Source organism: Dromiciops gliroides, chromosome 3, assembly GCF_019393635.1.
Source record: "Dromiciops gliroides isolate mDroGli1 chromosome 3, mDroGli1.pri, whole genome shotgun sequence".
In the NCBI taxonomy this organism is placed as follows: Eukaryota; Metazoa; Chordata; class Mammalia; order Microbiotheria; family Microbiotheriidae; genus Dromiciops; species Dromiciops gliroides.
The window spans coordinates 164,727,008-164,750,785 of NC_057863.1; positions in this window are offsets into that span (position 1 = coordinate 164,727,008).

A 23,778-nucleotide genomic window follows, 5' to 3' on the forward strand; every position below is an offset into this window, starting at 1 on the left:
TAGTAAAGGGAGAAATTTTAAAAGACTTTAAAAACCAAAGAGGATATAATATTTAACCCTAGATGTAATATGAAACTACTGTAAATTATTGAATTGGAGGGTGAGATGGTTATATATGCCCCCTAGGAAGCTCACTTTGATAGTTGATTGGAGGATGGACTGGAATCAGGAGGGACATGATATAGGAAGGCAAACTAGTAGGCTATTACAATAGTTCAGTAATGAGATGATAAAGTCATGCAGCAGAGTAGGGGCAATATAAGAAGAAAGGGTAATATAAGAGAAATATTGTGAAGGTAGTATCAACAGGATTTTACAGGAATATGAAGAAGGAGAATAAGAGCGAGGAATCAAAAATGACAGCAAAACTGTGAGACGGTGTGATAGAGGAGATGGTGGTCCTCTCAGCAATAAGAGAATAATGAGGAAGAAGGAAGGGTTTTTAGGGAAAGATAATTTTGCTTTGGACATATTTAGCTTAAGTTATTTGTGGAATATACCTCACTATATGCCCATTAGTCTTTTGGAGTCATGGGAATGGAAGACAAGAGAGAAATTAGGTCTGGATAAATAATCTGAGATTCATCATCATAAAGATAATTATGATGATAATTGAATCCATGAAAACTCTTGAGATCACAAAGTAGAATGATATAGAAAGAGAGATAAACAGGGACTAGGAAAGATCATTGTAGGACACATGATTTGCAGTCATAATTTATGTGAGGATTGAGAGGAGATTTATAAGGAATGGTCAGATAGCAAAAGAACCAAAAGAGAAGAGTGTGATGAAAGCATAGAAAAGAGTATTAAAGAAGAGATCTTGATCAGCAGTGTCAAAGGCTGCAGAGAGATCTAGGATGATGAGGATTAGCTATTGCAATTAAGAGATCACTAATAACTTTGGAGAGAATAGTGTTAGTTAAATAATGAAATTGGAATCCAGACTACAGAGCATTAAAAAGATAGTAAGAGGAAAGGAAGTGGTGGTCCCTTTTTTATATGGCCTTCTAAAGAAGTTTAGCCAGAAAAGGCAGGAGATATATGAGACAATAAATACATGGGGGTATGTGAATCAAATGAGGATTTTTTTTTGAGGATGGGAGATTCAGGGGTGTATTTCTTGATAGGAAGGAAGGAAATAGTAGAGAAGGAGAGGTTGAAGTTAAGTGGCAGTGAACATGATAGAAGACACGATATGCTAGAAAAAATGGGAGAGAATCAAATTTTATATGTAGAATGGCTTTCCTTAGGAAGGAGAAGATTTGCTTCTTTGTGTGAGACAGAAATGAAGGAAGAGATTGTGACAAAGGGCATCTGTGATATGTAAGTTGAAGAGGAGTAGAGAAGAAAGTCTTAACAAATACCCTAAATTGTTGTTGTTATTTTTCAGTGAAATATGCAAGGCTCAGTAAAATATGAAGTGAGGGAGAGTTATCAGAGTCTAAAGGATTGATGAAAAGTTTTGGAAAAGTCACTATACTTAATAGGATAAGAAATGAATTAGAAAGGTGTAAAAGGATTGCTTTGCCCCAGTGTGGGCAATAATTTTTTTTTTTTAATTGTGAATTCCAAATTCTTCCTTTCTTATTCTTGCCCTTCCCAGGAATGTAAGCAATTTCATATAGTTTATAAATTACCAATCATGCAAAACAAAGTTCTGTATTAGTCATGTAGTGAAACAAAATACTGGCCAAAACAACTAAACACACACACACACACACACACACACACACACACACACACACACATACAGATGTAATGAGTGGAATGACACCACCTGCTGGAGATTTACTGTAGGAAAGCTCCAACATGAGGAGAGGGCCTCTGAGGGCAGGACCATGTGGCTTTCTTTGGCTTGTGGAAGGAGGAAGGGAGAGGCTGGCATGCTGGCTCACTCTCTTTCCTGAGGACTCTGGTGTACAAGGGAGATAGGAATACTCTCTCCCTTTAATAGATAGATTAATCTAGGCCTTTCTCTTTCCCTTTACCAAATTCTTATTCTCCTTAATATAGGCTTAAAAGCCTAACTCTTGCTAAAGCTTATAATTTATTGGCAACCACTAATTAGATATTTTAGACAGTATAGCTAGAATTTTAGCCCTTAACAGACTCACAAAGTAAAAACAGTATGCTTCAATCTGCATTCAGTCTCCATCAGTTCTTTCTCTGGAGGGATAGCATATTAAGCCATTCACAGTTGAACATCTTAAAATTGTGTTGTTAATGTGTACAATGTTCTCTTGCATTCTGATCACTTCATTTAAATCTTTCTAGATTTTACTGAAAGAATCTTGCTTATCATTACTTATAGCATGATACTATCCCATTGAAAAAGTTTGCCACATCTTGTTCAGCCATTCCCCAATTGTTGGGCAATTCTGTCCTACTGGCCAAACTGATGGGTGTAGGGTGGTTCCTCAGAGTTGTTTTAATTTGAATTCCTCTAATCAATAATGATTTACATTATTTCTCATATAACTATAGATAGCTGGTATTACTTCACCTGAAAACTGTCGATACATATTCATCAACCATTTATCAATTGGTAAATTACAAGTATTCTAACAAATTTAATTCAGTTCACAACACATATGGGACACTTTTTCAGTGTTACTTGCTATGAAGATTTGCCCCACCAGATTTCTGCTTTCCTTCTTATTTTGATTGTATTCATTTTATTCCTGAAAAACTTTTTTTAAAATTTAATATAATCAGAATTATCCATTTCAAATCACATAATGCTTTCTGGATCTTGTTTAGTCACAGGTAATGTATCCCTTTTCTCCTAATTTGTTTATATTACCACCCTTTATGTATAAACCATGTACCCATTTTAAACTTATCTTATTATATAATATGATATGTTGGTCCATACCGAGACTACGAAATACTGTTTCCAAATTATCCCACCAGTTATTGTCAAATAGTGAGTTTTTGTCCCAAGATATTGGATCTTCCGACTTAACAAATGCTAGATTACAGTGATCATTTCATACCCTAATCTCTTCCACAGTTAATCCACTCAATATCTTAGCCAGTACTAGATTGTTTTTAGGATTACTGCTCTATAATACAGTGTGACATGTGGTAAAGCTAGTATATCTTCCTTCACGTTTTAATTTTTATTAATTATTTTGATATCCATGAACATTTGTTCTTACAGATAGAATTTTTTTGTTTTTTTTCCTACTTGTATAAAATTTTTTTTTTGGTATTTTGATTGGCATGCCACTGAATAAGTAAATTAATTTAGTTAGAATCATCATTTTTATTATGTTTGTTCTGCCTATTCATGAGGAATTAATATATTCCCATTTTTAAAAGATCTAACTTTACTTTTATGAAAACTATTTTGTAATTTTTTTCATATAGTTCCTGGACTTCTCTTGGCAGGGAGATTCCCGAATATTTTGTATTGTCTACAGTTATGTTAAATGGAATTTTTCATATAAAACAAAAAAATAAAATAAATACTTTGTGCAAAAAATATTTATAGGAAGTCCTTTAGTGGTGGCAAAGAAATGGAAATGGAGGGGATGCCCATGAGTTAGGTAATGGCTGACTGAGTTGTGATTTTTGGTGGTGATAAAATACTATAGTTCTAAAGAAATTGCATGCAGAATGGCTTCAGAAAAAACCTAAAAAGAGAGATAAAATATTTTAAAAATGAAATCAAAATTATCTCTTGCTGTTTACCTTGTAAATAATATAAGAAATGCTTATGATTTCTGTGTTTATTTTATATTTTGTTACTATGCTAAAGTTGTTACTTAAACTAGTTTTTAATTGATTCTCTAGGATTCTCCAAGTATAAAATTATATCATCTACAAAGAGTTCTAGTTTTGTTCTTTCATTGCCTAATCTAATTCCTTCATTTTTCTTCTCTTATTGCGATAGCCAACATTTTAGTACAATATTGAATAAAATTAGTGATAATTGGCATGGTTTCTTTACCCCTGATCTTATTGGGAAGGTTTTCTAGATTATCACCAATATAGAAAAGGATTGCTGATGGTTTTAGATAGATACTACTTATTTTAAGTAAAGCTTCATTAATTCCTATGCTCTCTAGTGTTTTAAATTGGAATGGGTGTTATTTCCTATCAAAATATTTTTCTGCTTATATTTAGAGAATAATTTCATTTCTGTTTCTTTATTGATATGGTAAATTGTGGTGATGTTTTCTTAATATTGAACTAGTCCTGAACTCCTGGTATGAATCCCACTTGGTCATAATTTATGATATTTGTGGTATTGTGATAATGTGGTAATCTCCTTGTTACTATTTTATTCAAAACATTTACATCAATATTGATTAGGGAAGTTTGTCTATAGTTTTCTTTCTCTGTTTTTGCTCTTCTGGGTTTATCTTTCAGCATGATATTTGTGTCATAAAGGGAATTTGGTAGGAATCCTTCTTTGCCTATATCCCCCACATCTTGTATATAGTATTGGAACTAATTATTCCTTATATGTTTGGTAGAATTCACTTGTGAAGCCATGTGGTTCATTGATGGCTTTTTAAATTTCTTTTTAGTAGATGGGATTAGTTTAGAGATTGTCTATAATTTTCCTGGTAGTTTTCATTTCGGAATTTATTTTAGGCAGGGAATTCTTGCAATTTCTATTTTATCTAATTCACTTATTTGATGTATCAGGGCAGTTTCTTTAATAATTGCTTGAAATATGATGTCCAACTCTTTTTTAGATTAGAGATTGCAATCATGTTAAACATATTTCCAAATTAGTCATTTTATGAGAGAAGAATCAGAATAAATGGGGAAAAAAAGAAAGAAGCAACAACAGCAACAAAAGTGAAAATATTATGCTTCAATCTGCATTCAGACTCCACAGTTCTTTTTTCTGGATGTGGAGACCTTTTTCCATCATGAGTCTTTTGGCATTGTTGGATCACGGTATTATGGAGAAGGGCTAAGTCTATCACAGTTGATCATCAAACAATGGTGTTGATACTGTGCACAATGTTCTCTCGGTTCTGCTCATTTCACTCAGGATCAGTTCATGTAAGTCTTTCCAAGTTTTTATGAAATCTGCCTGCTTATCATTTCTTACCTTAAAATAGTATTCCATTACATTCATATACCACAACTTGTTTAACCATTCATCAATTGATGGGAATCCTCTCAATTTCTAATTCTTTGCCACCACAAAAAGAGAAGCTATAAATATTTTGTATATGTGGTTTCTTTTCCCTATTTAGGATCTTTTTTTGGATATAGTGGTATTGTTGGGTCAAAGGTATACACAATTTTATAGCCTTCTGGTGATGGTTGTAAATTGTGCTTCAGAATGGTTGGATTAGTTCACAACTCCACCAAAAATGCATTAATGTTCTAATTTTGTCATGTTTCCTCCAAAATTTATCATTTTCCATTTTTGTAACATGAGAAAATTGGACGAGTGTTAGGTGGTACCTCAGAGAAGTTTTAATTCACATTTCTCTAATTAGTAGTTATTAAGAACATTTTTTCCTATGGCTTGTTTTTTTTCATAATAGCTTTCGGGTAGTCCAATAATTTTAAATTTTTTTCTACGAGATCTATTTTGCCAGGTTATTTTTTTTATATTATATAATTCCAATTTTCTTCTATTTTTTCTATATTAGTTCTATATTCTTATGGAGACATCTTTCACTTGAGCAATTCTAATTTTTAAGGAATAATTTTCTTTAGTGAACTTTTGTATACATTTTTCTATATGGTCAATTCTACTTTTTGAGTTGTTTTTTTTTTCAATTAATTTTTATACCTCTTCCCCCCCCCCCTATTTTTTGTGTTTCCCTTACAAAGCTATTGAATGTTTTTCATGACTCTCTTGCATCACTCTCATTTATTTTCCCCAATTTTTCTTCTACCTTAATTCACTAAAAAAAAAATTAGCTCTGAGAAGAGCCTTTTTTCTGAGATTAATTCATACTTGTCTTTGAGGCCTTGTGTGTCAATTTTGGGGCATTATTGTCCTCTTATGATTTTGTGTTTTCATTTTGTCACTACAATAACTGTGTATGGTATGTTATTTTTTGTTGTTCTTTGTTCACTGTCCAGCATATTTTATGAATTTTAATTCTATGTTAAAGTTTGGTCCTCTTTTGTCATTTTCCCAAGCTTCTTATACCCAACACATGGGTCCTTAATACTTACTTACTGTGCTGGAGACATAACCACTAGTTTGTGGAGCTGTGGCCTTTTGTGGGTTTTCCTGAAATGCTGCCTTAAGCAGATCACAGTATCCTTTTAGCCAAGTCAAGTAGACCATTCCTGCCTTCCTCCTGTCACTTTCTAAGTGATCATGGGCTGCAAAAATTTTAGGAAAATATTTCACTCCCCACTACCCCTTTTTTTTTTTTGGTTCTGGTGCTGCAGAATTGATTTGGAATCATCATTATATAGCTAGTTGGAAGTGAATATGAAAGAGTTTTTTTGGGGGGGTGGTATTTGGGGGGGGGGGGGCGCTGAGCCAAGATGGCAGACGAAAGGCAGTAACTTGCCTGAGCTCTCTCCAAGATCCTTCCAAATATGTTCAAATAATGACATAAAACAATTCCTAGATAGCAAAACCAACACAAAGAATGAAATCATTTTCTAGCCAAAAAAAAACATAGAAGGTTGGCAGGAAAGGTCTGTTGTACTGAGGTGAGAGTGGAGCACATCTCAGCACAGGCCATGCCAGCACAGATACCCAGCCTCAGCACAGACACAGCCACAGCCACTGCAAACTAGAAGCAGCAGCAACAGCTTCTGGAACTCAGCCTACAGATGGAAAGGGGTTGAACAATTGGTCAGAAGGTGATTACAGGGATCTTTTACTAGCACTGAGGCAGGGCTCTATTATTTCACCCATACTCAGATCCAGGTCACAGTCTTGGGTAGCAGTCCCAGGCAGGGGAGAAGAACAAGCACACCAGAGCTTCCAGCCACAGTGGAGTTGGAATATGTTCAGAGTTCCAAGGCAGAAAATCAGGCCTGTGCTTGCTTGCAGAGCAGAGCACAGGCCAGGAAATTAGTAAAAATACCTGTCTTTGAATCATACCACATTGGAAGACCTACTAATTACAAATTCCTAGAAATACCCCTTAAAACAGCTGCACAAATCCCCTGAAGCTTGGGGCAGTGCACCCTCCACACTGGCAGCAGTGTCCCACTTTAACAAAGAGTAAAAAGTCAAGGAATAGGCGGGGAAAATGAGCAAACAGGAAAAAAATTCTGACAATAGGCAGTTTATATAGTGATGCAGAAGAACAAAATATATCCTAAGAAGATCACAAAGCCAAAGCTCCAATATCCAAAGCTTCCAAGAAAAGTACAAATTGGTCTCAGGACATAGAATGGCTCAAAAGGGACTTTGAAAATAAAGTAAACAAGGTAGAGGAAAAAATGGAAAGATAAATGAGTGATGCAAGAAGATCATGAAAAAAGGCAATAGCTTAGTAAAGTGAACATGAAAAAATATTGAAGAAAATAACACCTTAAAAAACAGACTGGGCCAGGGGCAGCTTGGTTGTGAAGTAGATAAAGCATCAGCCCTGGATTCATGAGAACCTGAGTTCAAATCAGGCCTCAGACACTTAACACTAGCTGTGTGACCCTTTGCAAGTCACTTAACCCCCACTGCCCCACAAAAACAAACAAAACAAACAAACAAAAAAACAAAACAAAACAGAATGGGCCAAATGGCAAAAGAGGTAGAAAAAGCCAATGTGTAAAGTAATGCCTTGAAAAGCCAAATTGGCCAAATGGAAAAGGAAGTTCAAAAGCTTTCTGAAGAAAACAACTCCTTAAAAATTAGAACTGAGTAAATGGAAATTACTGCCTTTATGAGATATCAAGAAACAATAAAGTAAAACCAAAAAAAAATGAAAAAAATTAGAAGACAATGTGAATAATCTCCTTAGAAAAACAACTGACATGGAAAATAGATCCAGGTGAGATAATTTGACAATTATCGGACTACCTGAAAGCCATGATCAAAAAAAGAGCTGGGACATCATCTTCCAAGAAATTGTCAGGGGAAATCATCCTGATATTCTAGAACCTGAAGGTAAAATAGAAATTGAAAGAATCCACTAATCACCTCCTGACAGAGATCCTAAAATGAAAATTCCCAGGAATATTATAGCCAAATTCCAAAACTCTTGGGTCATGGAGAAAATATTGCAAGCATCCAGAAAAAAACAATTCAGGTATTGTGGAGCCACAGTCAGGTTAACACAAGACTTAGCAGTTTCTACATTAAAGAATCAGAGGACTTGGAAGATGATTTTTCTGGAAGGCAAAAGAGCTGTGATTACCACCAGGAATTGCCTACCCAGTGAAACTGAATATAATCCTTTAGGGGAAAAAATGTAAATTCAATGAATGATAGGTCTTTCAGGTATTCTTGATGAAAAGACCTTAGCTGAATAGAAAATTTGACTTTCAAATACAAGACTCAAGAGAAGCATAAAAAGGTAAACAGGAAAAAAAATCATAAGGGTTATTAAAAGCTTAAACTGCTTACATTCCTACATAGTTAGATAATAGTTTCAATTCACAAGAACTTTCTCATTATTAGGGCATATAGATGGAGTATATTTAGACAAAGGGCACAGGTGTGAGTTGAATATGAAGTGATGATATTTTTCTTTTTTTTTTTTTTTTTTAGTGAGGCAATTGGGGTTAAGTGACTTGCCTAGTGTCACACAGCTAGTAAGTGTTAAGTGTCTGAGGCCGGATTTGAACTCAGGTACTCCTGACTCCAGGGCCAGTTCTATATCCACTGTGCCATCTAGCTGCCCCGATGATATTTTTAAAAAATAAAATTAAGGCATCTAGAGGAGTGCACTGGGAGAAAAGAAACAAGAGAAAGCTTATAGAGTGGAGGGGAATATGGGGGAGGTGCTGGAGAGTGAGTGAACCTTACTCTTACCAGAATTGGCTCCAAGAAGGGGAAGCTAGGTGGTCCAGTGGATAAAGCATCAGCCCTGGATTCAGGAGGAAATGAGTTTAAATCTGGACTCAGACACTTGAAATTTACTAGCTGTATGACTCTGGACAAGTCACTTAACCATCATTACCCTGCAAAAAACAAACAAAAAAGAAAAGAAAACAAAAGAATTGGCTGAAAGAGGGAATAACATACACACTCAATTGAATATAGTAATCTATCTTACCCTGCAGGAAAGTGGGAGGGAAAGTGGATAAGGGGTAGTTGTTTAAGGGAGGGAAGATTGGGGAAGGGGGCAGTCAAAAGCAAAACACTTTTGAGGAGGGACAGGGCAAATAAAAATAGAAAATAGAATAAATGTCATGGGGAGGGAATAGGATGGAGGGAAATAAAGTTTGTAACCATGAAAAAAAATGAAGCAAATTTGCCTCTGACAGGCCTCATTTCTGAAACACATAGGGAACTGATTCAAATTTCTTACAATAATAGTGATTTCCAATTGATAGATGAGTAAAATATATGAAGTTTTCAAATTAAATAATCACAGCTGTCTATAGACATATAAAAAATGTGCTTTGAATCACTATTGATTAGATAGATATATCACAGCAATTTTCTGGTACTACCTCATACCTATTGGATTGGATAATAGGAAAGCAGAGGAAAATGAGAAATGTCATAGGGGATGTGGAGAAAATGAGACATTAATGAATTGTTGGTGGAGATGTAAACTGAATCAAACATTCTGTAGAGCAATTTGTAGCTATGGCCAAAGGGCTATGAAACCCTGCATAATCTTGAACTAGTAATATGAATACTAGGTTGGTATAAAAAAGAAATAAAAACCAAACTTTTTCATTATTAGGGTAGCTGGTTGGAGTATATTTAGACAATGGGCACAGGTGTGAGGTGAATGTGAAGGGATAATATCTTTAAAAAATAAAATTAAGGGGTGAGAGTTCATTGGGAGGAAAGGAAAGGGAATGATTGTGAACTAAACATGTTCAAAGTTATATTCCCTGGCACCTATAAGAATAGATCTACCTTGGGGGCGACTAGGTGGCACAGTGGATAAAGCACCGGCCCTGGATTCAGGAGTACCTGAGTTCAAATCCAGCCTAAGACACTTGACACTTACCAGCTGTATGACCCTGGGCAAGTCACTTAACCCCCATTTCCCTGCAAAAACAAAATAAATAGATCTACCTCTCATTGTAGCAGTTGTTATCTCTATTTGGGGGGGGGCAGGGCAATGGGGGTTACATGACTTGCCCATGGTCACACAGCTAGTAAGTGCCAAGTGTCTGAGTCTGGATCTGAACTCAGGTCCTACTGAATCCAGGACTGGTGCTTTATCCACTGCACCACCTAGCTACCCCTCTCAATATTTTTTTTTTCCCTAGCAACAAGCATTTATTTTATTTTCCAGTTAGGTGTAAGGGTAGTTTTCAACATTCATTTTCATAAGATTTATAGTTCCAAATTTTTCTCCCTCCCTCCCTCCCTTTCCTCCCCCCTACACAAGATCACAATCAGGTTATATATGTACAATCCACAAGTGTTCTTTTTATCAGTTCTTTGTAGAGGGGTGTATAGTAAACTTCCTCATTAGTTCCTTGGGATTGTCTTGGATCATTGCACTGCTGAGAATAGTTAAGTCATTCACAATTGCTCATTGAACAATACTGCTGTCACTACACACAATGTCCTCCCAGCTCTGCTCACTTCACTATACATCGATGTTCATTATTCTTTCCAGGTTTTTCAGAGATCATCCTGTTTGTGATTTCCTATAGAACAAGAGCATTCCACTACAATAATATAGCACAGCTTTTTCCATAATTCCTCAATTGATGGACATTCCCTTGATTCTTAGCCTCCACCAAGAGTTGCTATAAATTTTTTTTGTACAATTTTTCCCCCTTTTCTCTTTTTCATGATTACTATTGTTAACTGTTTCCCTTCCATCTTATTCCCTTCCCCATGATATTTATTCTATTATCCATCTTCTTTTATCCTATCACTCTTCAAAAGGGATTTGCCTCTGTCTGTCCCCTCCCCCACTCTGTCCTTCCTTCTTTTGTCCCTCTCTCTTTATCCCCTTCCCCTCCTATTTTCCTGCAGGTTTAGAGAGATTACTCCACCCAATTGAGTGTGTAAATTATTTCCTCATTGAGCCAATTCTTATGAGATTGAGGTCTTTGAGCCAATTCTGATGAGTGTTAGGCTCATTTACTGCCCAGATTAAATAGATTGCTCCACCCAGTTGGGTGTGTCTGTTAGTCCCTCCTTGAGGCAGTTCTAATGCCTTTAAGGTCTTTGAGCCTTTTCTGATGAGTATAAAATTCATTTACTGCCCTGCTCCTCTCCCATCTCTTCCCCCACTCTTGGTTGTAATCCCATTTAGTAAGTGTCAGGTGTTTGAGGCCAGATTTGAACTCAGGTCTGCCTAAATCCAGGGCCAGTGATTTATCAACTGTGCCACCTAGCTGTCCCCTAGTATCTCAAATTCTTCACCTCAACTAGAATTAAGGGAATGAGTAACTAGCTGGGAATTGGGCCCAAAAAGCTGCATTATCAGTTCAGAGCCCGGTCTTAATGAAAGAAGGAAAAGGAAAAGAGAAAAGAGAAAAAATACATGAAAACATGTTATATACCAGTAAAACAAGCATTCCAAAGACCACAGTAGAATAATTTGGAAGCTGTGTAGATTGGCCCATTGTAGGAAGGGAGTTGGTTGAGTAGAATGGGTATAAGAAAACTAGAAGTCAGGGTTGGACAGTGGGGTTTGGATCATGACATCCAGATTTCAATTTAACTACTTTTTGGTACCTCTTCCTTCATTTAAATTAAGAAATCTAAGTATTTTATTTAGCCCACTTTGCTCTGCTAATAATATAAAGCATAGCTCAAATTATGTTCTCTCCCAAAAAAGGGCTTTATAGTCACTGTCTGATGGCTCCCTCTTTCCTTATATACAATGAACTTAGACAATTCTTCTCTCTTCCTCTATCTATCTATCTATCTATCTATCTATCTATCTATCTATCTATCTGTCATCTACATTATCTAACTATAAAATGGAGAGAGTGCATGCATACAGAAAGCACATATATATATATATAAGACAGACATGAACAATATATAGAGATACATAGATGTACATATATGTGTGTATGTATGTATCATATATTACTTTTTTTTTTTTCAGGGCAATAAGGGTCAAGTGACTTGCCCATGGTCACACAGCTAGTAACTGTCAAGTGTCTGAGTCTGGATCTGAACTCAGGTCCTCCTGAATCTAGGGCCAGTGCTTTATCCACTGTACCACGTAGTTGTGGCCTGTATCATATATTCCTAAATGATAACACTAAAACTAACAATCTTATTTATAAAATTCTAGAGTCTCACATTTGGTCTTGACCCAACTCTGGCCTAAGTCTCATTTTATTTTACATTTTCATTTTATGTCACCTTTTTTGTTACTATCAAGAGAGTGTGACAGGGCTTATTATTCACATGCAGAAAAACCTTGTAATCTAGTTTGGAAAATATTACACACAAAGTATCAATAGTAATAATAACAATAATACTTGAAGACATCAGAACACAGTGGTTAGAGAGTTGCCAAGCTAAATACGAGTGTTGTTTCTGACTCATAATAGTTGTGTCACTTTGGACAAGTCACTTAATTTCTCCCTTAAAGTTCTTGGTAATTCTTCTAGACTACAAATTGTCAGGAAGGGACTGATGACTTTAATTGGTATAGGGAATATATAATCTCTGCAAACTTATCTAACTGTCCTTTATATCAGTGAAATCACACATCCAGTTCCTAATACATGCGCACACACACACACACACACACACACACACACACATGTTTTTCGGTTAACAATCCTATATGTTATTCAAAGAAAATATTTTTCCCATTTTATGAGAGAGGAAACCAAGGCTAAGAGAGTTTAAGTGATTGCCTGAGATTACAGAGACAATTACATCACCCAGAAATTATGATTGTGTGTGTTTTCTATCAATCAACAACTCTCCTTGATGTGTACATTATTGTACTAAATGCTGTGGGTGATACAAAAAGCTATAAATTATGTACCCATTCCAAGAGAATTTATAATCTAGAATATTAGGAAGGTTATCATGAAAGAAAATAGACATAGAACTGATACAGTAAATACAAATCTGTTTTAAAAGCTTCATCTGATTCAGTGAAGCAAAACATACAGAAATAGTCAATTTATACCAACCTTCCTACCTCTGTCACCTAATTATTACAGAGCATTTATTCAAATGAAAGAGCTCATCATTCTTTTGTTGAAAACAAAATTAATTACATGGGTACCATTAATTCACTTTTAATTTATGATGGCATTAAGACTCTTGCAATTATGTACCCTAATAAAAAAAGAAAAGAGAGCTAGAAAAACACATTATTCTTTTCACTTGATTGTGCCCAAATAAATCCCTGCTCTTTGAACATTTCTAAGGGGTGGGAAGCATTCTATGGGCTGTGTCTATGTGGTGACAAACATCTGGAAGAAAATTAAAAGTTCAATAAGTTATCAAATAGATCCATGTGTAGACATAGGCAATGAAGCCTCAATTTAATTTTCTATGGAAACAGAAAACAGTTTCCTAGGAAACTGGGAAACAAATACAAATAATTATCTTTTTTTAAAAGCTTCTCAAACCTAATAAGAAAAATAGTATGATATTTGAATATTTGAAGCAAGGTAATGGAGGTAGTATTGTGAGGACAGAAGTGACTAGAAAGGTAATGGGGTATATTTCCAAAGGTATACTACAAATTATGATCTTTCTCTGTCAATAGTATCTGACACTAAGATAGAAATTGCTAATAGACAGTAAGTTTCTGATTGGCAGAGACAGTATCACTGATATAAGTCTAAAATAATTTCTTGCATCTAATAGATATTTATTACTTGTTTATAGAGTTGGAGGAGCAAAAAACTAAGAGTAAGTTCTCTTAGCTTAGAAATTTTCCAGCTATATTTGTTTTACTCTGTTTTTTTTTTTTTACCAGATTTGTGATTTTTATCACAGATTTCTCAGTGAAAAGCATTCTACCAAGCAAATTGGCTCTTTTTTTTGTATGTGCTGCTTTTAGAGATTTTCATTGGGAATTTGAGGGTTAATTCACTTGTATAGGGTCGCATGTGTGACAGAGGTTGGATATATAACTATGACTTCCCAACTGTAACATCGGAACTAATTTTATCATGGTGCATCTCTATAATATGTATTGTATATAAAAATATGACACTGAGGGTTAACTCTGCCTGACCTTTATGCTGTGTACCTCTAAATTCAAAGGCCATTTAGCAAAGGGCTGGGAGAGAAGTTAAGTGATGACTTCATTGAGGTAAAGGTTTATTTAAGATTAGAAGACATAAATTCAATGTCTAGTGGTCCCAATTAATTCAGGTGATGATTTCCTTTAACTCCATTTTTCTATAGATAAGTGATAGTAAAGAAGGCAAAACAGATGAATTTTGGCAAACCATAAACTGCAATAGTACAAAGTAGCAAGGGATTTGAGAGCAGATGAAATGAAAATTGGGGAGGAGTAAAAGTAAATTCAGAGTCTACATGAAAACCCATGATATTACTGAAGGAAGGAGTATTATAGGCCACTTAGAATACTTATTTCTTGGTGAGTAACTATCTGAAATATATTTCTAGAATCATGGAGTGGTAGAACTGGACAGGGTCTTCTCTATTATTTAATCCAAATACCTTAATTTTATAGGGAAGGCAAGAGGATCAGTGAGGTATATCATTTTAGTGGCAGTGCCAAGGTTTCAACTCAAATTTTCTTACTCATGACATCAGGGAGGCAATGTAATGAATTGCAGTGAATTGAATTTAGATGAGGAAGGTCAGTGCCATGTCACCAATCTCACTTTCTCCTCCAGAGCTATCTGGGTCCAGTGACAAGATATACCTCAGGGCAACTGGAGATGACACTGGATGGCAATATGGCGATATGGGTTAAGTGACTTGCCCAGGGTCACACAACTATTAAGTGTCAAGTGTCTGAGGCCAGATATGAGCTCATGTCGTCCTGACTTCAGGGACAGTGGTCTATCTACTATTCCACCTAGCTGCCCTTTGGCAAGAATTATACATCTATTATCAACCAACATGCATTTATTAAGTACCTACTATGTGATAGACACTTTGCTACTAATAGAGATCCAAATTTATTTTTAAAATATGAAATAATATCTATTCTATAGAATAGATTCTACAGGATTCTAAATTCTACTGGGTAGGGAAAAGGCACAGAACTATATAAATACAGAATGAATAGAAACTAATTCACTCAGGGTTCTGGGGAGGGAGGAGGGACACTAAAAATTGGATTCATAAGGGAGAACTTCCTGGGAGTGGTAATTGATCTTTGTCTCAAATGAATATAAACTTTCCTAAAAGTGGGTGAAACACAGAAATGAGGGTATTGTATTAGGTAAAGCAAACAGGATGATTTGTATGGAAAATATAGTTTATGGATATAATAATGCTCATTTAGGAATATGGGTTGGTGATTTATAATGGAGGGTTTTAAGTGACAACAAGAGGAAACCATCTTCTATAAGAAAAAAAGAAAAAGCTACTGAAACTTTTGAGGGTAGGGACACAGACACACCTGTGCTTAAGGCATATGAATTTTGCTAATTCATAAAAAATGAATTGAAAGTAGAAAATGATTGGATATAGTACCAAACTAATTCTGATTTCCCTCTACATCTATTATACAATATTAATAGCGCAATGGACACAAAAAATTTGTATAAGCATTTACATATATGTGAAGGATGTCCCAAAAGTGTAAGTACACATTTAATTTATTAAAACTTAAAACTTCCCTAGAATTTTGGGAAACCCTGTATGTTTTACATTTAGACAACATGAAGTGATGCAAAGTAATTAAAATTGATATATTAAACCTTTTGTATTTATATGATATGAAGGAGGAATGCAAAAACAGTGCATTTTATAAAACAATGTACAATAAAATCTTTCTTGATGATTGATATTCCCAAGGAATTGAAAATAGAGCCCAATTTTCCATAACTCTGGTGTGACAAAACCGTGTTCATTCTTTGTGTGATACAGTCCTGGATGAGTACAACATGTACAGTCACGCAAACATCACATTTTCAAAGGATAATTTTTATGGGTTAAAATATTATGGCTTGAATTTATTTTAAATGTTCCCCCAGAACTCAAATTTCCAAATGAATGAATAACTGAAAACTGATAGTTTCACGCAGGTCCAAAGATTACATATCTTTCTGTGACTGAAAGTACAAGGGACAGATTTTTCTCTATTTGATTATCATTGTATTTGTCATCTGCTTTGCCTGTCTTTCTCCCTGGAACACCATACAGTGGCTTGAATAAATAGAAGTTTTTCTATTATATGTAACTTAAAAGAGAACAAATAAAATATAATTATATACTATTTGGAAAAAAATTGCCCATCACATTTTCAAAGTAATTCACATTTAGCCTCAACATCCTCATAGAAAGTCATCATGGGGTATTCACAGTGATTTTTATTGGGAAAGGAATGAGGAAGGACAATGTCTCTATCTGGTTCCCACCTGGGCAGAGGAACTCTATCAATATTTTTAGGTCATGTTTCTTAGTTTAAGAGAGAAATGCATACACATTTGAGTTAAAAAGCAGCAAAATTCAGAGCTCAGTTAGAGAGGCACTGAGTTAGGGGATACAGAACAAAACAATATTGTCATCACATTCTCTCTGAAGACTTTTGAATCCTGACTGTCATGCAACCAACAGTGAGGCTGAACTAATAGCTAAATAATTCTCTGGGGATGACTGGGAATATGTCTGAATCACACATTCATTCTCACTAAAGTTATAAGAATATATATTTCAAGAGCTTCCTTCTGTTCCACTGCTGGATTCCCCAGGGATCCACAGATAATTTGGATGCCTTAACCTTAAATTTCATTCATATTGCCAGTTGAGCAGTACTGGCAGGAGGTGGGGCAACTTAGCTAGTTAGGAACAGATACCTCTCCTTCCTTTGACATAGGTACAAGAATTAAATTTGGCATAATAGAGAGACAGCTAACGTTGGTTTCAGGAGATCTGGGTTCTAGTTTCACTCAATGCAAATATTCTACAGGAACTTGTATAGACACTCAGGGCTTGAGGCAGTTCTCTAAGATAATTAGTTTTGGAGAAGGTGCTAAATGACTTTGGTTTTGAGAATTTCCTAACCTAGGATTTCCCAAGACTAATAAAATCAAAGGTCTAGTCCCAATAACACTTCCTATGCCTCTGTAGCTATGACCTACATTTGGAGCCAGAAAAATGTGACCTAGAAAATCATTTAAATGACCACTTTATCAATTCTTTCCCATTGCATCCTCAACTTCAAAGGCCTTGTAGTTCCTTCCCCTCTAGGTAGAACAAACCATGCATCCATCAAAATATCCAACCAACCAACCATTCTATTACTAAACATTTATTTGCCACAGGAAAAGACATAGTGACAGTTATTAAAGATAACAACCTGGCCATGAAATACCATAGTGCTAAAGCAAAAGAAAGTTACAACATTCTGCATCACACAAGTATAAGCTGTGGTTATTTTTACACACACACACACACACATACACACACACACACACATTATATAATAAGAAATGTGGGAGGAAATTGAAATGATTTAAAGCAAACCCTTTGTTTTATGAAAAAAGAGGGAAAACAGAGGGTAGGGGAAAGGGGAAGGAAGAAAGGAAGGAAGGAAGGAAGGAAGGAAGGAAGGAAGGAAGGAAGGAAGGAAGGAAGGAAGGAAGGAAGGAAGGAAGGAAGGAAGGAAGGAAGGAAGGAAGGAAGGAAGAAGGAGGAATGGAGATAGGAAAGGAAGTAAAGAAGGTGGGAAGGAGGGAAAGATACAGAAAAGGAATACAAGAAGATGGGGGAAGGGAAAAACTAAATGAAAAATTTAAGAAAGTAGAGAAGGAAGGAAATAAAGAGAGAAAGTGAGAGGACTATAAGGAAAGAAAGAGGGAAGAAAGTGAGGAAGAAATAGACATGGGGAGGTTTGTATAAATATTAACTGACTTCTCCCTTTCTCCTCCCTCCTTTTGAAATCAAGTATCTTGGTGTGTGGAGAGGTAGTAGTGTGAAGAATGAAGAGACAAAGATAAAGTGTGTGCCTGTGTACTGTGATTGGTTAGGGTTTAGGGTATATTTGTACTGTAATCCATTGCAAAAGAAAAATGAAAAGCAATTAACTGATTTGCTACTGGAGGATATAAAGACTCTGTTTCAGAAGTTGAACATCTAGTTATTGCCAGCCCAGCAATTCTGTTTTTAGTTCAGACTTTCTCAAGTAAAGGTTCTACAGATTGGTACCCCAGGATATGCATGTCTTATGTTACTTTCAGTTTGATGTGAAAAAAGAATTCCCACTGTTCAGTAGCAAAGGCCTGTCAGAACAGAATCAACTGTATCCTCTTATTTTGTGTGATAGGTCTTATGTCTAGGAAAAAAAATAGAATTTAAGAAAAAAAATCACAAGCCTCTAAATTTTCTAACGAATATGAATATCAGACAGTGTTAAAGTGATGTTCCATGGGTAACACTTATTTGCTTTGATTAAGGTTAAGACTAATGTATCAGATAATCCATCCTAGAATTATATCTTTTGACAGTTCTATACTGCAAAACCCCCAGAATCCTTTCCATTTGAAACATAGAAACACTGAGAAATTCAGAACTACAGTACATTGAGACTGATTTCTACCTGTGATAAAATATTCATTATTTCAGTTAAGTGTTTTCCAAGAAAGGAAAAACAAGGTAAAGATTGATGGGAATTTTCTGAGGTACACAAAAGAGCAGAAAATTATTTTACTTGTGAAATAGGACACTCAGGTTTAGCTAGCCGCATAGGTAGCATGAACTTGCAAGGTTGCTGAATGTTTCAAAATTTTCATTCCTTAGTAAAATTAGGAAATTACAATAGATCATCACTAGAGCATGTTTCCCCTCTAATGTTCCTTGATTCTGTGATTGCATGGTATCAGTTACAACATCATGGTGATGCTGGCTTAGATCTACACTAGTCAGATCATTTTCTTAGGTAGAGACAAGAGGTGAGGTATAAAAAAGCAATAATCTATACAAGCTATGTTAATGAATTTATTTCTGGTCATCTACCAAGCAGATGAGATTTTAATTCTATATAATTTAATTGGACTCACAGAGTTCTAGAGCAGTCATGATAGGACAAATCAATAATGACAATAATAGAATGAGATTATAGGATCTCGACCACTCAGGCTGGAACCAAAGAAAATAGCAGCATGAATTAACTTTCTGGCTGGTGGTTCTGCCTCAAATTTCTACACTTTAGTTCATCCTCTATTCAGTTCTCAAATTGATCTGTATAAAGAAGTCTGACCATGTTACTCTCTGCCCCCAACTCATTTGTGTTGAGTTAACTTCAATACTTCGGTGTCATTCCAGGAATAAATATAAAATTCCATTTGTTTTTCAAATCAGTCTCTAATATGTCCTCTTTTTTCTTTCCCAGTATTATTTTACCTTACTTTTCTCCATGTACTTTGTAATCCAGTGACAGTGGAATCCATGGTATTCTTCTCATAAGACTCTTGACATATCTTGACTTTGGGCAATTTTGCTGATTGCTTCCCATGACTTGAACTTTCTCCCTTCTCATTTCAACCTTTGGGTTTCAATGGCTTACTTCCTGTCTCAGCTAAAATCCCACTATTTTTAAAAAGTCTTTCCTGATCCTACATTAAGGCAGTAGCCTTCTTCCTGTGATTATCTACTATTTGTCTTGTATATATCTTGGTGCTAAATAGTTTTTGCATGTTTTCTCCCTCATTTGACTGCAAGGTCCTTGAGAGTAAGCAGGGGCTGCCTTTTCCATTTCTTTCTTACCTTTAGAACTTGGAACTGTCCCTGGCACATAATAGGTACTAAATAAATGTTTGTTGATATGATGAAAAGATCTGCCAGCAAACTTCTTTATTTTTCAAAGGAGTCTCTAGAGATTTTGAGGTTATGCTATTTGTCCAACTCCATAAATTTCAGTCTCTACAATGTAATTTCTTGATGAGTTATCAATAAGTTCTAATTATTACAAGAAAGAGATCTTATTCACCTAGTATCTTTTCAGTTTTATTATCCCTATTTTACTAGGGGTATTCTTAAGGTTGATGGACCCATTTTAGTGGACATGATACATAAAGATTATTGGAATGGCAGAGAGGAAGATTTTTTTAAAATCTGAAAATACATCACAAACAGAAAAGATTAAGAATTTTTCTACTCTGGTTTATGTGTTCCAAACCCAATTGGTTAGCTAATTTCCTTGTAAATTTGGGCTACAAACAAAGACTTCCTAGATAATCTTAAGTAAAAGTCTCCTTTTCCTCCAATTATTTCAATGCCTCAGTAGGGGAAAAACTGAAATAAAAAAGGCCCCCAAACCTGGTGGTTTTGTCTGATTTAAATGAATAATTATATCCATTTAAATTTTGTGCTCAAGCATTGCTCTTAAGGAAATCAAGATGGAGAAGGCTTTTAGAGACCAGTGTTACATTTTCTTGGTATGGCATATCATTTTCCCCAAACATGCTATTTGTTTAAAGTGAGAAAAACTCCCCTTTTTGCATAGAGTGTGTTTACTCCTTTTGATGGAGAGCACTCTACGCAATAACAAAAGAGTCTGCATTAGCACTTCCATTTCCTCCCAGTAGTGTTCAATGGCATTTTAAAGTCTGATATCCTGCCATTTCACTCAATAGGGAGTGCTTCAATATCTTTTTCTATGTTAATAATGCTGAGCAATTGCTTATTGTGCAGATCTCACTAAAGTCATTAAAAATAAGAAAGAGAGACAAGGAGAACTACATACACTGAATCATATTCATCAATGTGAGTTTAGTATTCCACTAGGACAACATGATGTTAACAGTCTAATTTTCCCAAAGACAAAATCTGGAGCAGTTCAAAGCACAGCCATGTTCTTATTCTTATTCAAATGTTTTCACTGCATTTTATGTATGCACATATAAACACATATAAAAGGAAAACATGATTTAAAATTATACCCCATATACATGTATATATACATGTAAACTTATGTGTATATATTTATATAAATATAAAACATTTATTCATATATTTTTGCTTTTACATCCCAATGTATGAACCTTCCCATTATCAGTCATCTTTTATAATAAAGAGTAATTAAATAATAACAAAATTCAACTGGAAGAACAAAAAGTCAAGGATATCAAGGGAAATAATGGGAAAAAAATGTCCAGGAAGGTAGGCTAGCAACACCAAATCTGAATTCATGTTATAAAGCAGGAGTCATCAAAACTATTTAGTACTGGCTAAGAAGTAGAGTGGTGGATCAATGGAATAGCTTAGGCACAGGAGACACAGTAGTAAATGACTAAAGTAATCTACTGTTTGATAAACCAAAATACTCTAGATTCTGGAATAGGAACTCAGTATTTGACAAAAAATGCTGGGAAAACTGGAAGAGAGTATCACAAAAACTAGACATAGACCAACATCTTACACCTTATACAAAAATAAGATCAAAATGGGTATATGATTTATACATAAAAGGTAATATCATAGAGAAATTAGGAGAGGAAGGAGTAATTTGTGTCTCAGATGTATAGAGAGAAAAACAATTTATGGAGAATATTATGAAATGCAAGATGGATGACTTTGATTTCATTAAATTAAAATGTTTTTCTACAGACAGAAGCAATGTAGCCAAAACTAGAAGGAAGGCAGAAAGCTGAAATTATTATTACAACCAATATTTCTGATAAAGACATCATTTCTAAAATATATAGGGAACTAAATCAAATTTATAATAATCCAAGTCATTTCCCAATTGAGAAATGACCAAAGGATATGAATAGGAACTTTTCAGATGAAGAAATCAAAGCTATCTATTGCCATATGAAACAAATACTCTAAATCACTATTGATCAGAGAAATGCAAATTAAAATAAATCTGAGGTACCACTCACACCTAACAAGTTGGCTAATATGAGAAAAAAGGAAAATAATAAATAATGGAGAAATTTTTTAAAAATTGGAACACTAATGCATTGTTTGTGGAGTTTCGAGCTGGAGACCAATTTGGAACTAAGCCCAAAAGGCTATGGGAGTGTTCATATCCTTTGACCCATTAATACTACAACTAGGTCTGTATCCCAAAGGCATCATAGAAGAGGGAAAAGGATCCACACGTACAAAAATATTTATAGCAGCTCTCTTTGTGGTGGCAAAGAATTGGAAATCAAAGGAATGTCCATCAATTAGGGAATGGCTAAACAAGCTGTAGTATATGAATGTAATGGAATACTATTGTGCTGTAAGAAATGATGAGCAGGAGGATTTTAGAGAAACCTGGGAACACTTACATAAACTGATGCTGAGTGAGATGAGCAGAACCAGGACAACATTGTACACAGTAACAGCAACATTTTGTGATGATCAACTGTGATAGAATTGGCTTTTCTCAGCACTGCAATAATCCAAAATAATTTCAGAGAACTCATGATAGAAAATGTTCTCAACATTAAGAAAAAAGAACTGGGGATTCTGAATGCAGATTGAAACATAGTGTTCCGACTTTTGGGCTATTTTTTTTAATCCTTCTTTTTTGAGGTTTCCCCCTTGTGTTCTGATTCTTCTTTCACAATATGACTAATGCAGAAATATATTTAATGTGATTGTACATATATAACCCATATCAGATTGCTTTCCATCTTGGGAAAGAAGGAGGGAAGGGGGGCTGGGAGAAAAATTTGGAATTAAAAATCCTGTGAAAACAAATGTTGAACACTATCCTTACATGTAACTGGAAAATAATAAAACATTTTTATATATGAAAAAATAGCAGTTGAAATGACCAAAGGAGAAGTCTGAAATTATCTAAAATCTTCCATATAAATAGTATTTATTTTTTTTGGTGAGTCAATTGGGGTTAAGTGACTTGCCCAGGGTCACACAGCCAGTAAGTGTCAAGTGTCTGAGACCAGATTTGAACCCAGGTTCTCCTGAATCCAGGGCTGGTGCTCTATCCACTGCGCCACCTAGCTGCCCCTAAATAGTATTTTTAAAGAAACAAATTAGTTATATTTTATTTTTTGTAATTACAAGTTTTTATCACCTATTTATCTTTCTTTTTTTTTACACTATATATTGCCTTTATCCTATGGCTTGTCATCTCAATGTGTCAAAGTCGGGAGGGAGAGAAAGAGTTTGGAGAATAATCTTTAAAATGTTAATTTTTAAAAATGGTAAATATTAAACAAATTAAATTAAATATTTAAGACTAGATTTATTATCTCAACCAAACTAGAAATAGAGTAGCCACTTATGGGCCCAATTCCACTAATGTTTTGAGATATCACCTGCTTTTTTTCTGATTTTGACAGTTCAGCCTTCCTTAGACAAATTGGTTTACCCCACTTTCTTTATTCCCATGGGTTCAATATGTTGATGGGGAGGGGCAGCTAGGTGGCACAGTGGATAGAGAACTGGCCCTGGAGTCAGAAGTACCTGAGTTCAAATGCAGCCTCTGACACTTGACTCTTACTAGTTCTATGACCCTGGGCAAGTCACTTAACCCCAATTACCTCACTCCCCCCCCCCAAAATATGTTGACAGTGGACATGGTGTCTATACTAGATGGTTTAGTCCACCACATCTGAGAAATCCTGAACTTAGATGTTACGTGT